The following is a 16,108-nucleotide window of genomic DNA, read 5'->3' on the forward strand; positions in this document are numbered from 1 at the left end:
GTTGTACCGTTCTCTGCAGTCCATTTCTTATTATACACGGACGTAACAAAGGGATTGCAGAGAAGAGGCAGGAACTTGAGATATAAAGGGGTTGAAAACATGGCGGAGCGGGTAGAATGGGCTGAGTGACCAACCCATGCTCCTGTCTACCAGTCCCTCTGGAATCACGCCCAGCAACAAGGATACATTTCAAAACAATCATTTATTTAAAAAATTGAGCCCTTATTTAGTCAGCTTCGAAAGAAGAGAGAGACACCAGGGTCAACATCAGTATTTTATTTCACAGTACCCATATTGGGGAACGTTACTAAAGTTACACATATAAATTAAAGCAAAGCTGCAGCTTAGTAACGAGCCCTAGCGGGCCTCGCTTGAAAGAAAGGATAAAAAGAAAAGAAGGTAGGACGCAGGGTTTCAAACTCACGCCGGGTCAGAGAACCAGATCCTTTGTTGGCCTTTGACGGGGCGTCATGGGGACGGAATGAGTCAAAATCCATTTTTGATCGAATGGGATCTCTCGCTTTTTAATCGGGAATCACGTTCTGGGATTCTGTCCCTATTTCTGACATAAACAGCATAGCCTTGTTCGTGAAGGAGCAGCTCAAACCGTTGATGGATGTTCCTTAAACTAATACGGGGAGAGTGTGGAAGGACGCTGGTGGGAGGTCTCACAGGATCACACGGCAGGTTCAAACTTTGTACTATTTGATCTCATCGGTCCAGAATAGTGACTCTACCTTAACGGCCCCCACTTGTTTTAAAATCTATTCCCTTTTCCTGCTTTTTTTTCCAGTTCTGACGAAAGGTCTTCGACCTGAAACGTTGACTCCGTTTCTCTCTTCACGGATGCTGCCCTGGCCTGCTGAGTTTTTCCAGCGTTTTCTGTTGTTATTTCGGATTTCCAGCATCCGCAGTATTTTGCTATCCTACCTTAACGGCGCCGTGCAACATCCGAGATATTGCCAACGTCGCTTTGTTTTAGTGTCGCTGCCTCCTGCCACACTGGATCGAGGTGGTCTACAAGCGTAGCTTAAAATAACCATCGTGTTTGTGCCGGCTCTTTGAAAGAGCTCTCCGATTAGTCCCACTCCCCCCGCCCCCCCTGCTCTTTCCCCATAGCCCTGGAAGATTTTCCCTTTAAGTGTTTATCCAATTCCCCTTTGAAAGTTACTATTGAATCTCCTTTTCAGGCAGCGCGTTCCAGATCACCACAGCTCGCTGCTTAAAAAAGATTTCTCCTCATCTCCCCCTTTGGTTCTTTTGCCAGTTATTTTAAATCCGTGTTCTTGAATTTTCATGACGTTCTCTTTGCATTTCTGGGTGAGCAGCACAATTCCGAGACATAAATCCCTCAGCTTGAAGTTGAAAGCAATTCCGATTTTTGCAATGATAAATGGGATGACAACTGTACTCCCTCGAGTGTAGAAGAGTAAGGGGCGATCTAATCGAGGTGTTTAAGATGATTAAAGGAGTTGATAGGGTAGGGAGAGAGAGAAACTATTTCCTCTGGTGGTGTGGAGTCCAGAACAAGGAGACACAACCTTAAAATTAGAGCCAGGCCGTTCAGGGGTGGATGTCAGCTGGCAGCTCCCTAGGGAGCTCCTTTGCCATCCTTGACAATGTCAAGAAGCACTTCTTCACACAAAGGGTAGTGGAAATCTGGAACTCTCTCTCCCCAAAAAGCTGTTGAGGCTGGGGGTCAACTGAAAATTTCACAACTGAGATTGATAGCTGTCCTTCATTCTGCCAGCGCAATTCACACTCCATCTAGAGCCATCCTTTGTTCCTTAACCTGTCCCATTACCACCTCCTCTCGCCTTGAATATCTCTCAATGTCTCTTAATCTCTCCTGCTTTCTATCCTATCACTGACCTTCCCTTTTGTTCTTTCCTCCCCTCCCTTTTCCCAGCCCCTAAACTTGCTTTCCATTTCCTGCTTTTTTCTCAGTTCTGACGAAGGGTTTCGACCTGAAACGTTAACTCCGTTTCTCCCTCCACGGATGTTGCCCGGCCTGCTGAGTTTTTCCAGCATTTTCTGTTGTTATTCCGGATTTCCAGCATCCGCAGTATTTTGCTATTGATAGATTTTTCTTGGGTAAGAGTATTAAGAGATACGGAACCAAGGCAGGTAAATGCAGATCAGCCGTGATCTAATTGAATGTCGGAACAGGCTCGAGGGGCTGAATGGCCTGTTCTTATTCCGATGTTCCTAGGAAGAGATGTCACTTTGAACCTTGTCTAATTTCCTTCAGGTTAAAATTCCTTTCTCCCTGCTAGCTGCAGTGCTCCTAAGAAAAATGATTTGGAGTCACCTCAACTAATTTCCCAGTAGGCGTGGGTCTACAGTCGAAAATTGGCCAAAAGGTGGACATCGTTAGATACATGGTTTGACACGAGACAGACACTGAATTATCAAGCTCACTCAGAGAGCGAAAAATGAAACTGGAAATACGTAAAGCAAACTGAAGCGCGGGTATGACCCGCTTGGTCCCGGCGGCGAGACTGAGCACAGGGCAAGTGATTCAGGATCACATTGGTTGGCTCAGAAATGCTGTTGGCTCAGCGTCTGAGATTCTTTAATACAAACTGCAGTAGATGGCCAGCGAATCGTGCCGGAGCACCGTGAGTGAGGAAGTTGGTAGGAATTTTCCCACCGGGGCAAATCACTTACCCCGGTAATGGTCATTTCCACAGCAGCCAACCAGAAGTGGGGGCAGCAGGATTTTTGGGAGGGTGGTGGTGGTGGGGGAAGGAGGGGGAGGGAGAAGGGCAATTAATATATCTAGCGTAATTGCAAAATACTGCGGATGCTGGAAATCTGAAATAACAACAGAAAATGCTGGAAATACTCAGCAGGCCAGGCAGCATCCGTGGAGAGAGAAACAGAGTTAACGTTTCAGGTCCGGGACCCTTCATCAGAACTGGAAAAAGCTGGAGATGTAACAGATATTAAGCAGGTGCAGAGACAGGAGGGGGGGGGGGTTAGGAGGGGAGGAAGGAATTGAAAGAATATCCTGTACTTTTGTAAGAGGCAGGAAAGATAAAATGTTGCAAATGGGAATGGCAAAAATCATACTGCATGAAAAATGAGGGCAGGGATAATTATCTGAAATTGTTGAACTCAATGTTGAGTCCGGCAGGCTGTAAAGTGCCCAATCGAAAGATGAGGTGCTGTTCCTCGAGCTTACGTTGAGCTTCATTGGAACAATGCAATAGCCCGAGGACAGAGAGATCAGAGTGGGAGTGAAGCGGTGAATTAAAGTGACAGGCGACCGGAAGCTCAGGGTCACCCTTACGGACTGAACGGAGGTGATCCGCAAAGCGGTCACCCAATCTGCGTTTGGTCTCCCCAATGTAGAGGAGGCCACATCGTGAGCAGCGAATACAGTATACTAGATCGCAAGAAGTACAAGTAAATCGCTGTTTCACCTGGAAGGGGTGTTTGGGACCCTGGACAGTGGGAAGGGAGGAGGTAAAAGGGCAGGTGTTGCATCTCCTGCGCTTGCACGGGAAGGTGCCAGGTGAAGGAGCAGGGCTGTTGGGGGTGATTGAGGAGTGGACCAGGGTGTCGCGGAGGGAGCGGTCCCTTCGGAATGCTGAAAGGGGAGGTGAGGGGAAGATGTGTTTGGTGGTGGGATCACGTTGGAGGTGGCGGAAATGGCGGAGGATGATCCGTTGAATGTGGAGGCTGGTCGGGTGAAAGGTGAGGACAAGGGGAACCCTATCATGGTTCTGGGAGGGAGGGGCAGGGGTGAGAGCAGAAGTGCGGGAAATAGAACGGACACGGTCAAGGGCCGTGTCAACCACGGTAGAGGGGAATCCTCGGTTGAGGAAAAAGGAAGACATGTCAGAAGCACTAGTATGGAAGGTGGCATCGTCAGAACAGATGCGGCGGAGACGGAGAAACTGGGAGAATGGAATAGAGTCCTTACAGAAGCGGGGTGGGAGGAAGTGTAGTCCAGGTAGCTGTGGGAGTCGGTGGGCTAGCAGTGGATGTTTGTTGAAAGCCGATCGCCAGAAATGGAGACGGAGAAGTCAAGGAAGGGAAGGGAAGAGTCGGAGATGGACATGTGAAGGTGAGGGCAGGGTGGAAATTGGAAGCAAAGTGAATGAACTTATCCAGTTCAGGGCGAGAACAGGAAACGGCACCAATACAGTCATCAATGTACCGGAAAAAGAGGTGAGGGAGGGGACCTGAGTAGGACTGGAACAAAGAATGTTCCACATATCCCATGAACAGGCAGGCATAGCTAGGGCCCATGCAGGTTCCCATAGCTAGCAACACCTTTAATTTGGAGGAAGTGAGTGGAGTCAAAGGAGAAGTTGTTCAATGTGAGAACAAGTTCAGCCAGGCGGAGGAGGGTGGTGGTGGATGGGGACTGGTCGGGCCTCTGTTCAAGGAAGAAACGGAGCGCCCGAAGGCCGTTCTGGTGGGGGATGGAGGTGTAGAGGGATTGGACGTCCAGTGAAAAGGAGACAGGTGGGGCCAGGAAACTGGAAACTGTTAAAGTGACGGAGGGCGTCGGAAGAGTCGCGAATGTAGGTGGGAAGAGACTGGACAAGGGGAGAAAAAATAGAGTCGAGATAGGAAGAGATAAGTTCCGTGGGGCAAGAACAGGCTAAAACGATGGGTCTACCAGGGCAGTCCTGTTTGTGGATCTTGGGAAGGAGGTAGAAGCGGGCTGTGCGGGGTTGGGAGACTATGAGGTTGGCGGCCATGGAGGGAAGATCTCCAGAGGAGATGAGGTCAGTGACACACTTGGAAACAATGGCTTGATGTTTGCTAGTGGGGTCATGGTCCAGGCGGAGGTAGGAGGAGGTGTTGGAGAGTTGGCGTTCAGCTTCCGCACGGTAGAGGTCGGTTCGCCAAACAACAACAGCACCACCCTTATCAGCAGGTTTAATGATAATGTTAGGGTTGGATCGGAGAGAACGGAGTGCTGCAAGTTCAGAGGGAGTTAGGTCGGTCAACTCAAGGCCCCGAACACACCACAAAGTCATCAATGCCAATCTTCCACACAATGCTTTTTTATTCCTCCCTACTCCTTCTCTCCCGTTTCTCTCTCTCTCCTTCACTCCTGTTTCTCTCCTTCACTCCCGTTTCTCTCTCTCTCCTTCACTCCTGTTTCTCTCACTCGTTTACTCCCAATTCTCCCTCCACCTTCATTACCATTTCTCCTTTATTTAGCTTACTAAAATCCATTCTTTCCTCCTTCTCTTCGGTCTCTCTTATTCCTCAGCCATCTGATTCTCTCTATACATTTATTGGCATTATTAGCTGCCAAGTATTCTACCACATGACCAAAGGGATGAGGTCAGCCAGATATTGACCCCTAGAATTGGGGGTAGGGGGATTAGTGGCTAATAGCAGTGTATATATATATTTATATATATATATATGAATATATATTATAATATTAAAGGGTTTAGATGGATTTGATACTATTTACAAAAGAAATTATTACAGCTTTACAATTTACTGTTCTGGCCCCAGATCTTAGTGATGAAAAGTGAAAGGCTTTTTGGATGTTGGACGGACTGTGCCAAGCACGGTTCAGAAAGCTTTCAACGTGATCAGTCAGTGATCGTAGGACTATTGCACAATGCCTTTCAATACAGACCGAGCGGCGGGTTTCAGAGCTCCAGCGTGTCCGAAATGTCCACCGCAATCTTGATGAAAATCGTGTCGTCCTTGACGTACCGGTGCGTCTCGTTCTCCAGCACGGTCTGGGTCACGAAAAGGGGGCAGCCGGACGCGACGTTCATTTCCGTCTGGGGCCTCCTGAAGCTGCTGCTGTTGGGGTCCGGCTTGAACGTGTCCGACACGTGCAGCTTGGAGGGCCCCTGGTCCAGTAAGGTGAGCGTCACCTTCTGCTTGAACGGCCAGGGCAGCAGAGGGTCGTACTCGCCCTGCATCACCACAAAGAACAGCGACAGGTGGGTCCCCTTGCCCATGCCGTCCCCGTTGAGGTAGACCCGGGCGCACATCTTGTAGCCGAAGGAGCCGGTGTAGAACGGCTGGCTGTAGAGCGACAGCGTGGTCCCGGACACCGCCTCCCGTTTCCGCCGCGCGTAGTCCCGGATTTTCCAGATCAGCCTCCCGTTGTAGCTCGCCGTCTCCAGCAACTGGAAGCGCAGGTCGATCTCGGCCAGACGGACTTCGTGGACACTCAGCATGTTGTCGTGTTGGCCGACTTGATGCTCGACCGACGCTGAAACCAAAAAAAAAAACACACGGAGGATTCATCATTTCCCGTAGCATAGAAACATAGAAGATAGGAGCAGGAGTCGGCCATTCGGCCCCTCGAACCCGCTCCGCCATTCAATGAGATCATGGCTGATCATCCAAATTCAGTACCCTGTTCCTGCTTTCTCCCCATACCCCTTGATCCCTTTAGCCTTAAGAAATATATCCAACTCCTTCTTGAATATATTTAATGAATTAGCCTCCACTGCCTTCTGTGGTAGAGAATTCCACAGGTTCACCACTCTCTGGGTGAAGAAATTCCTCCTCATTTCTGTCCTAAATGGCTTACCCCTTATCTTTAGACTGTGGCCCCTGGTTCTGGACTCCCCAGCCATCGGGAACATCCTTCCTGCATCTAGCCTCACTGTTTTAAAACTCAAAAAAAAAGTGGGGGGGGGGGGGCGTGTCAAGCTGGTTTAAAATCCAAAGCTTACAGCATCACCTAATCAACCTCTTCTGCTTTTCTACTCTTTCCAGCCGGTCAGCCAATGGTTCAGTGGGCAGCACTCTCGCCCACATCACAACAGTGACTCCACTTCAAAAATACTTCATTGGCTGTAAAGCGCTTTGGGACGTCCGGTGGTCGTGAAAGGCGCTATAGAAATTCATCTGCTTTTCTATTCTTTCTAGGTGGTCAGCCAGTGGTTCAGTGGGTAGCACTCTCTCTCCTCTGAGTCAGAAGGTTTGTGGGTTCAGGTCCCACTCCAGAGACTTGAGCATAAAATCTAGGCTGACACTCCCAGTACCAGTACTGAGGGAGTGCTGCACTGTCAGAGGTGCCGTCTTTCAGATGAGACGTTAAACCGTCTGCTTCTTTCCAAAAAATGTGAATGAGACAGAAGGTAGTTTGTAGCAGATGGAGAGAGGGGGATAAAAATAAGGTCTCCACTGCAACCCTTGTGGGATTCATAATTGCCTTTGAGACGTGTGATGGGACCTCCATCAAAGAAGGTTAGTGACCACCCTTTCTTGTGAAAAAGTATCTCGCCTCTGCTCAACCTCACTCCGAAATTGGACCAATCCTTCATCTTGCGACACACAACATCTTCACGCATCATCGGAATTCTTCAAAACAAATGAGTATTAACACCCCACACCTCTGTAGTGAATCCTGATTGGTCAAAACTCTGAACAATTTACAAACCGATTCCTGTCAAGCTGGCATCTTTGGAACTATTCCCCTGCTTTAAACGCTGACGTAATAAAGACTCACTACGCACTTGGTTGTACATAAAGCAAAGCTTTAATCGACTTGTAACAGAACATGGAGGTCTAGTTAGTAGTCACTAGCTTCCTGTTTCCAGATTGTCTCTGGCCAAGTTGGGCCCACGCCTCGGACGGCGCCCTCAGCTGGCCGTTCAGTAGTACTTCCTGAGTTACTTCTTGCAGAAGTTGCGATTTATGACAAACGCTATTTGAATATTCTGTTTAAAACCCACTTGAACCCATGTGTTTTGCAGGTAACGCATCACTCTGCAGCCCCCAGCTCTGTAATCCCTTAAAGAAAGAAAGGCATTTATATAGCACCTTTCACGGCCTCAGGATGTCCCAAAGCGCTTTACATCCTTTCTGAACTATGTCTATGATGGAGCATAGAATAGGGTCATAGAGCCATAACGGCACAGAAGGTTGCCATTCGGCCCATCGAGTCCGCGCCGGCTCTCTCTGTAGAGCAATCCAGTCAGCTCCATTCCCCCGCTCTATCCCCGTAGCCCTGAAGGTTCATTTCCCTCAAGTGCCTATCCAGTCTCCCCTTGAAAACATTGAGTGTCTCCGCTTCCACCACTTCCGTCGGCAGCGAGTTCCAGGTCCTCATCACTCGCTGCCTAAAGTTTTTCCTCACATCCCCCCTGTATCTCTTGCCCAAAACCTTAAATCTGTGTCCCCTAGTCCTTGTACCATCAACTAGTGGGAACAGCCTTTCCCCGTCTAGCCTATCCAAACCCGTCATAATCTTGTCCACCTCGATCAAATCACCCCGCGACCTCCTTTGCTCTAATGAAAACAAATCCAGCTTCTCCAACCTGTCCTTGTAGCTAAGATCCCCCATCCCCGGAACCATTCTGGTAAATCTCTGCACCCTCTCAAGGGCCTTCACATCCTTCCTAAAGTGTGGTGACCAGAACTGGACGCAATACTCCAGGTGTGGCCTAACCAGCGCCTTATAAAGGTTCAGCATAACTTCTCTACTTTTGTACTCAATACCTCTATTTATGAAGCCCAAGATCCCATGTGCTTTGCTAACCACTCTTCTTAAACAAAACATGGACTGGGTCTTGCCCTAAACAGTGAAAGGAATGCAACGTAACTCACCTACAACTCCTGGCAACCCAAGTGTCTACAAATCAAATTCTTCATACTTCTCCTTTGACGCTTAATTGTTTGTCACTTAAACTCCATCGCACTCACCTGGGCCACTGTTGCCCCGATAGAGGCATGGCATGCTTTGGCCATTTTCTAGCGATGACACTCTGCTGGCCACGTTCTCTGCGCTATATTTTACCAACAGGATGTCTCGCTTTAGATTTTCTTCCAGCTTGCGCCTCTCCAACAGCTCACATTCAACCTGATACAGCTTATCTGTGTGCACAGCCAGTGTTTTCTGCAACAGAGAATAGATTTTGCCACTGTTTAGTTGTCACACGACAGTGGTGGCAGTTGGGGTTGGACATGCGCTACCGGGACGGTAACAGTAAATATGATTGGGTGAGCTGGCTCCATGGACAAGTTTTCTGCATGGAACTGTCCTGTGATTGGTTGAGTTTGCTGTATGGAATTGACCTGTGATTGGTTGCGTTCTCTGTATGGAACTGACCTGTGATTGGTTGAGTTCTCTGTATGGAACTGACCTGTAATTGGTTGAGTTCTCTGTATGGAACTGACCTGTGATTGGTTGAGTTTGCTCTGTGTACCTGGCCTGTGATTGGCTGAATTTGCAGTGTGGCACTGACCTGTGATTGGTTGAGTTTGCTGTATGGAACTGACCTGTGATTGGTTGAGTTTGCTGTAGGGAATTGACCTGTGATTGGTTGAGTTTGTTGTATGGAACTGACCTGTGATTGGTTGAGTTTGTGCTGTGGCACTGACCTGTGATTGGTTGAGTTTGTTGTATGGAACTGACCTGTGATTGGTTGAGTTTGTGCTGTGGCACTGACCTGTGATTGGTTGAGTTTGTTGTATGGAACTGACCTGTGATTGGTTGAGTTTGTGCTGTGGCACTGACCTGTGATTGGTTGAGTTTGTGCTGTGGCACTGACCTGTGATTGGTTGAGTTTGTTGTGTGTGTGTGTGTGTGTGTGTGTGTGTAACTGAGCTGTGATTGGTTGAGTGTGCAGTGAGCAGCTGACCTGTGATTGGTTGAGTTTGCTGTGTGTGTACCTGGCCTGTGATTGGCTGAATTTGCAGTGTGGAATTGCTAAAGTTTTCTCAGAGAAGCTGATCTACAATTGGCCATGGTTTCCTTGTGAAAGTGACTTGTGATTGGTCGATTTTACTGCGTGAACTTGACCCGTGATAGGTGGAATTGAATTTTTTGCTGCAGAACTGACCTGTGATTGGTTTAGTTTTATGTCACTTCTGTTTACTGATTGACTTGTTAACGACATTTCCTTCTCCATTTGCTGAAACTGACTGGACAACATTTGTAAAGCGGTCATCTTCTCCTTCACCTCGCTCTCAAGTTTTGAGACCTGGGGATAAAAACAAAAAAACACTTTTTAAGAAGGTTTCCAATCCAGAAAAGATTGTCAAGACATTTTTACAAGGTTAATTCGCACCTATTAATAGCTGCATTGACCTCTACCCTCTTTCCCAGAATGGTGCTCCACCTATAAACCGATACCAATGGAGGGGTTTGGGGGATGGAGCAATGAAACTAGACTCAGCCTGGGTTTTGTTGGTTCAGTTTGGAATGGGAAAGACAGCTTGGTGCAGAACCTGAACTCTAAGCTGTGCTTCGACCCAAATTGAGCAAATCAGGGTTTTTGCATTGGGCATATCTTTTTCAAATGGAATCAGCCGAGCGTAAGTTGCATTTCCCCAAAGTTGAACGTCACCGTCTGAATTTTAGTTTCACTCTCCCCGCTTGCATCATTTTCACCCTTTATTATCGGCCGTCCTTCATCTCGCTGCTTTCTTTCAACTTACTCCCAATTTCCCAAATCTGGGAATGATAGAGCTTGGGGGAGGAGGGATGGTTGGGTCCTGGGTATAGAGAAGGGAGAGTGGGGCCTGGGATTGGAGACGGGAAAGTGGGACCTGGGAATGGAGACGGGAGAGTGGGACCTGGGATTGGAGACGGGAAAGTGGGACCTGGGATTGGAGACGGGAGAGTGGGACCTGGGATTGGAGACGGGAGAGTGGGACCTGGGAATGGAGATGGGAGAGTGGGACCTGGGATTGGAGACGGGAGAGTGGGACCTGGGATTGGAGACGGGAGAGTGGGACCTGGGATTGGAGACGGGAGAGTGGGACCTGGGAATGGAGATGGGAGAGTGGGACCTGGGAATGGAGATGGGAGAGTGGGACCTGGGATTGGAGACGGGAGAGTGGGACCTGGGAATGGAGATGGGAGAGTGGGACCTGGGAATGGAGACGGGAGAGTGGGACCTGGGATTGGAGACGGGAGAGTGGGACCTGGGATTGGAGACGGGAGAGTGGGACCTGGGAATGGAGACGGGAGAGTGGGACCTGGGATTGGAGATGGGAGAGTGGGACCTGGGAATAGAGATGGGAGAGTGGGACCTGGGAATGGAGACGGGAGAGTGGGACCTGGGAATGGAGACGGGAGAGTGGGACCTGGGAATGGAGACGGGAGAGTGGGACCTGGGATTGGAGATGGGAGAGTGGGACCTGGGAATGGAGACGGGAGAGTGGGACCTGGGAATGGAGACGGGAGAGTGGGACCTGGGATTGGAGACGGGAGAGTGGGACCTGGGATTGGAGATGGGAGAGTGGGACCTGGGAATGGAGACGGGAGAGTGGGACCTGGGATTGGAGATGGGAGAGTGGGACCTGGGAATGGAGACGGGAGAGTGGGACCTGTGGCTGGAGCAGGATGGTGAGGGCCTGGGAGTTAGCTAACTGAAAGAAAATGCCTCTGAACCTTTTACTGCACCAAAGGGTGCTGCACCAGCATTTGCTCAGTATGCAAATATCTCAATTTCGTTGTAAAAAGACCAAAGGTGACAGGTCATGCACAGTGTGCATTCCTCAGATATACATCTCGCTGACACAGACACTCTCTGAGCTCGGTCTAACATCGAATGCCGATGCTCCCTCATGGACCTACAGGAATTGACAGCCCAATGGACTCCCACCAAGTCCCATTCATCCATCTTGGGCACTAAGGGAATCAAAGGAATTGGGGATCTCTCTACCCCTCTCTCTCTCCGTCTCTCGCTCTCCCCTTTCTCTCTCTCCCCCCCTCCCCTCCCCTCTCTCCCCCTCGCTCTCTCTCTCCCCTCTCTCCCTCTCTCTCGCCCTCTCTCTCTCTCTCCCCTCTCTCTCTCCCTCTCTCTCTCTCTCCCCCCCTCTCTCTCCCCTCTCTCTCACCCCCCCTTTTCTCTCTCCCCCCCTCTCTCTCTCTCGCTCTCTCTCTCTCCCCTCTCTCTCTCTCCCCCTCCCTCTCTCTCTCTCTCCCTCGCTCTCTCCACCTCTCTCTCTCTCCCTCTCTCTCCCCCCGCTCCCTCTCTCCCCCCTCTCTCTCCCCCCTCTCTCACTCTCTCTCCCTCTCTCTCTCCCCCCTCTCTCTCTCCCCCCTCCCTCTCTCTCTCTCCCTCGCTCTTTCCACCTCTCTCTCCCCCTCTCTCTCTCTCCCTCCCCCTCTCTCTCTCCCTGCTCTCTCTCTCTCCCCTCCCTCTCTCTCTCTTTCCCCCTCTCCCTCTCTCTCTCTCCCCCCTCTCTCTCTCCCCCTCTCTATCTCTCTCCCCCCCCTCTCTATCTCTCTCCCCCTCTCTCTCTCTCCCCCCTCTCTCTCTCGCCCCTCTCTCTCTCTCCCCCCCTCTCTCTCACCCCTCTCTCTCTCTCCCCCTCTCTCTCCCCCCTCTCTCTCTCCCCCCTCTCTCCTCTCTCTCTCCCCTCTCTCTCCCCTCTTTCCCTCTCTCCCCCCTCTCCCTCTCCCCCTCTCTCTCTCTACACCCTCTCTTCCATCTCTCTCTCCCCCCTCTCTCTCTTCCATCTCTCTCTCTCCCCCCTCTCTCTTCCATCTCTCCCCCTCTCTCTCCCCTCTTTCTCTCTCTCCCCCCTCTGTCCTCTCTCTCCCCGCTCTCTCGTCCTCCTCCCCTCTCTCTCGCCCCTCTCTCCCTCTCCAAGTCTTGTCTTATGTAAGACCAACAGGATGCACATGCAGAGTACCAACTTATACAATATAAATTTCCCACAAAATTTCTGGACTGCCTGCGCTGGCTTCCATCCCCCAGAGTTGCAGATGAGGGTGCGGGGCAGTCAGGCACGCTGCCGACTGCACCAGGACGCAGCCCAGTTGGCCTGAGTTCCTCCTGCATAGATTGGGAGACTCCATCCCAGTGTCTAAACCAGAAACAACACCGCACATCCCTGGCAGTCCGGATCCATTACCTTTTCCTCCAGTGCCTTGTTTTTTAATTTTTTAACAACACCGGTAGCAAGAGCTCATGGGCCGACTGGATTTCGTGTTCTTTAGTTCGTCGACTTGTTCCCTGTTTGTTGAAAGAATAAAACATTTTAACGGCCTCACTGATTAGCAAGCCGCACTCAGCCTATGTTACAGAGCTGGACAGTGTGGGATTTGGGGTTGGGGTTTGAAGTACATTATCTAAGAACATAGGAAATAGGAGCAGGAGTCGGCCACCCGGCCCCTCGAGCCTGCTCCGCCATTCAATAAGATCATGGCTGATCATCGACCTCAACTCCACTTTCCCGCCCGATCTCACAGAATCACACAGAATCACAGAAACCCCACAGTGCAGATAGAGGCCATTTCGGCCCATCGAGCCTGCACCAACACATATCCCACCCGATCCCCATAACCCCACGTATTTAATCCCCCCTAACACTAAGGGTCAATTTATCATAGCCAATCAACCTAACCCGCACATCTTTGGACTGTGGGAGGAAACCGGAGCACCCGGAGGAAACCCACGCAAACACGGGGAGAATGTGCAAACTCCACACAGACAGGTCGCCCGAGGCCAGATTCGAACCCGGGTCCCTGGCGCTGTGAGGCAACAGTGCTAACCACTATGCCACCGTGCTGCCCATATCCCTCGATTCCTCTGGAGTCCAAAAATCTAGCGATCTCGGCCTTGAATATACTCAACGATTGAGCCTCCACAGCCCTCTGGGGCAGAGAATTCCAAAGATTCACCACCCTCTGAGTGAAGAAATTCCTCCTCATCTCGGTCCTAAATGGCCGACCCCGTATCCTGAGACTGTGACCCCTGGTTCCAGACTCTCCAACCAAGGGGGAAACAGCCTCTCAGCATCTACCCTGTCAATCCCCTTCTATGAATTTTGTACATTTTGATGAGATCACCTCTCATTCTTCTAAACTCCAGAGAATATGGGCTGGATTCTGTCAATGCGGACGTGATGGAGGCGGACTCCCCACTTTTTGGGTTGTAGTCCCGCCTCCATCGATTTGTGGCCAACCCACAGCGATTTTCCCTTGATTGACCTGTTGAGCCCGCCCAGCAGGCTTAGCAGGGCCAATTAAGGGCCACCCCGGTTACAGGTGACGTCAGGGATTGACATTTCATCTGTCAAGAGCTTTTGACAGATGAAATATCAACGTTTGGCAGCTCTGTGAAGCTGTCAAACACTGACAGTCTGACTTCTAACTTGAGTCCTTCTCCACAGACTCAGTTAGAAATCTCTCCAGAACAGAAAGCTGAATGCTGCAACTTTTGACAGCTCGTGGCCATTCTGCTTTCTGTGTCAGTGAGATGAGGGACTCCCGAGACCTGAAGGAAGGAAGCCTGCATTAGTAAGTAAAGGTAAGTAAAAACTTATTTAACACTTTACACACACCAAACACACATACCTGAACACCGGACATCTTGAACTCTCCAAGCCCTTCAGCCCGACGGTCCGCCTCGCTAACTTGGCGTGGTTTGGAGCCATCGGGAAGCCCACACTTCAGGGCTAAAAATAGGGATTAGGGCCAAAAACTGCATGTTAACTACCTGTTAATAGGCAGTTAATTGGCACTAATCCCCTTCCCCCGCCTCAGGGAGGCGGCTCCCAGCACAGGTCGGGTACCCGCCTCCTGGGAAACGGGCATGGAGCGGGCTGGGGACGGGAAGGGTTCGTGCCCCCACCACCCGATTCTGTAACTTTAACATCCCACACGCCTCCATTCCCGCCTCCACGGCCCTGGAAATTTGAGCCCTATAGGCCCATTCTACTCAATCTCCTCTCAGAGGACAGCCCTCTCATCCCTCGTCTGGGCACTATACTGCACTCCTGGCCCATGAACCATTTATAACGACCACTGCAGTGATTTGTTTTGGTAGCAGATTCCTCAAAGCTATTATCCTTTGTGTGACGGCTTGCTCCTAAATTCCCAGTTTTGTTTTAAACTTGTGCCCCTTGTGACGTAAGAAAACTACTAGGCACTTGGTCTAAGCGTTAAACAAAGCTTTAATCACTGTTTTACAACATGGAGGTCTAGTTGTGTCCTTCACTAGTTCCTGTTAAGAATGTCCTGCGCAAGCTGGGCCCGTGCCCGAGTGTTTATACTCTCCCTAGACAGCGCCACCCGCAGGCCGCTCAGTATTATTTTCATAAGTCTTTTCTTTCATGATTCACCTTGCCTACCTCACCCTTTCCCCAATCCCTACTGTGAGCAGGTTGCCCTGGGTCTGCTTTGCCAGCCCACTTCCATAGCGCTGACCACTTCAATTAGGCCACCTCAACATCTCCAACCTTTCCAACCAGGGCAAGCCCAACTTGCCTCACCTTTTCTCACAACCTAAATTCTTCAAGCGTGCAAACTTCACGTTATTTTTTTAAGAGCGCAGAGTTACGTAAAATTACACAGAATATATGGCACAGAAACAGGCCCAACTGGTCTGTGCTGGTGTTCATACTCCACACGAGTCTCCTCCCATTCCACCTCCCTCATCTCAGCCTTTCAGCATATCTTTCTATTCCCTTTTTCTCATGTACTCGTCTAGTTTCCTTTTGAAAGCGTCTGTACTATTTGCCTCAACCACTTCCTGTGGTAGCGAGTTCCACATTTTAAAAAATGATTAGTTCCTGGGATGTGGGCGTTGCTGGCGAGGCCAGCATTTATTGCCCATCCCTACTCGCCCCTTGAGAAGGTGGTGGTGAGCCGCCTTCTTGAACCGCTGCAGTCCGTGTGGTGAAGCTGCTCCCACAGTGCTGTTAGGGAGGGAGTTCCAGGATTTTGACCCAGCGACGATGAAGGATCGGCCGACATACTTCTAAGTCAGGATGGTGTGTGATTGGAGGGGAACTTGGAGGTGGTGGTGTTCCCATGCGCCTGCTGCCCTTGTCCTTCTAGGTGGAAGAGGTCGCGGATTTTGGGAGGTGCTGCCGAAGATGCCTTGGCGAGTTGCTGCAGTGCATCTTGTAGATGGTACACACTGCAGCCACGGTGCGCCGGTGGTGGAGGGAGTGAATGTTTAAGGTGGTGGATGGGGTGCCAATCAAACGGGCTGCTTTGTCCTGGATGGTGTTGAGCTTCTTGAGTGTTGTTGGAGCTGCACTCATCCAGGCAAGTGGAGAGTATTCCATCACACTCCTGACTTGTGCCTTGTAGATGGTGGAAAGGCTTTGGGGAGTCAGGAGGTGAGACACTCGCTGCAGAATACCCAGCCTCTGACCTGCTCTTGTTGCCACAGTATTCTAACCACTCTCT

At 50.3% G+C, this 16,108-nt stretch overlaps 1 pseudogene across 1 annotated transcript in view; it reads right to left on the reverse strand.

Moving 5' to 3' along the window:
* Nucleotides 1-261: 261 nt before the first annotated feature.
* The window catches only part of LOC147096734 (TNF receptor-associated factor 3-like), a 46,825-nt pseudogene continuing 30,978 nt past the window's right edge, over nucleotides 262-16,108 (reverse strand). The window contains exons 7-10 of the transcript XR_015074542.1: nucleotides 12,823-12,923; nucleotides 9,795-9,935; nucleotides 8,656-8,848; nucleotides 262-6,211 (exon numbers count right to left, since the gene is read on the reverse strand). The product of XR_015074542.1 is annotated as a TNF receptor-associated factor 3-like (transcript). The remainder of the gene's footprint in view (nucleotides 6,212-8,655; nucleotides 8,849-9,794; nucleotides 9,936-12,822; nucleotides 12,924-16,108) is intronic.

Source organism: Somniosus microcephalus, chromosome 34, assembly GCF_052327205.1.
Source record: "Somniosus microcephalus isolate GS21.2 chromosome 34, FLI_Smic_1.0, whole genome shotgun sequence".
NCBI lineage: Eukaryota > Metazoa > Chordata > Chondrichthyes > Squaliformes > Somniosidae > Somniosus > Somniosus microcephalus.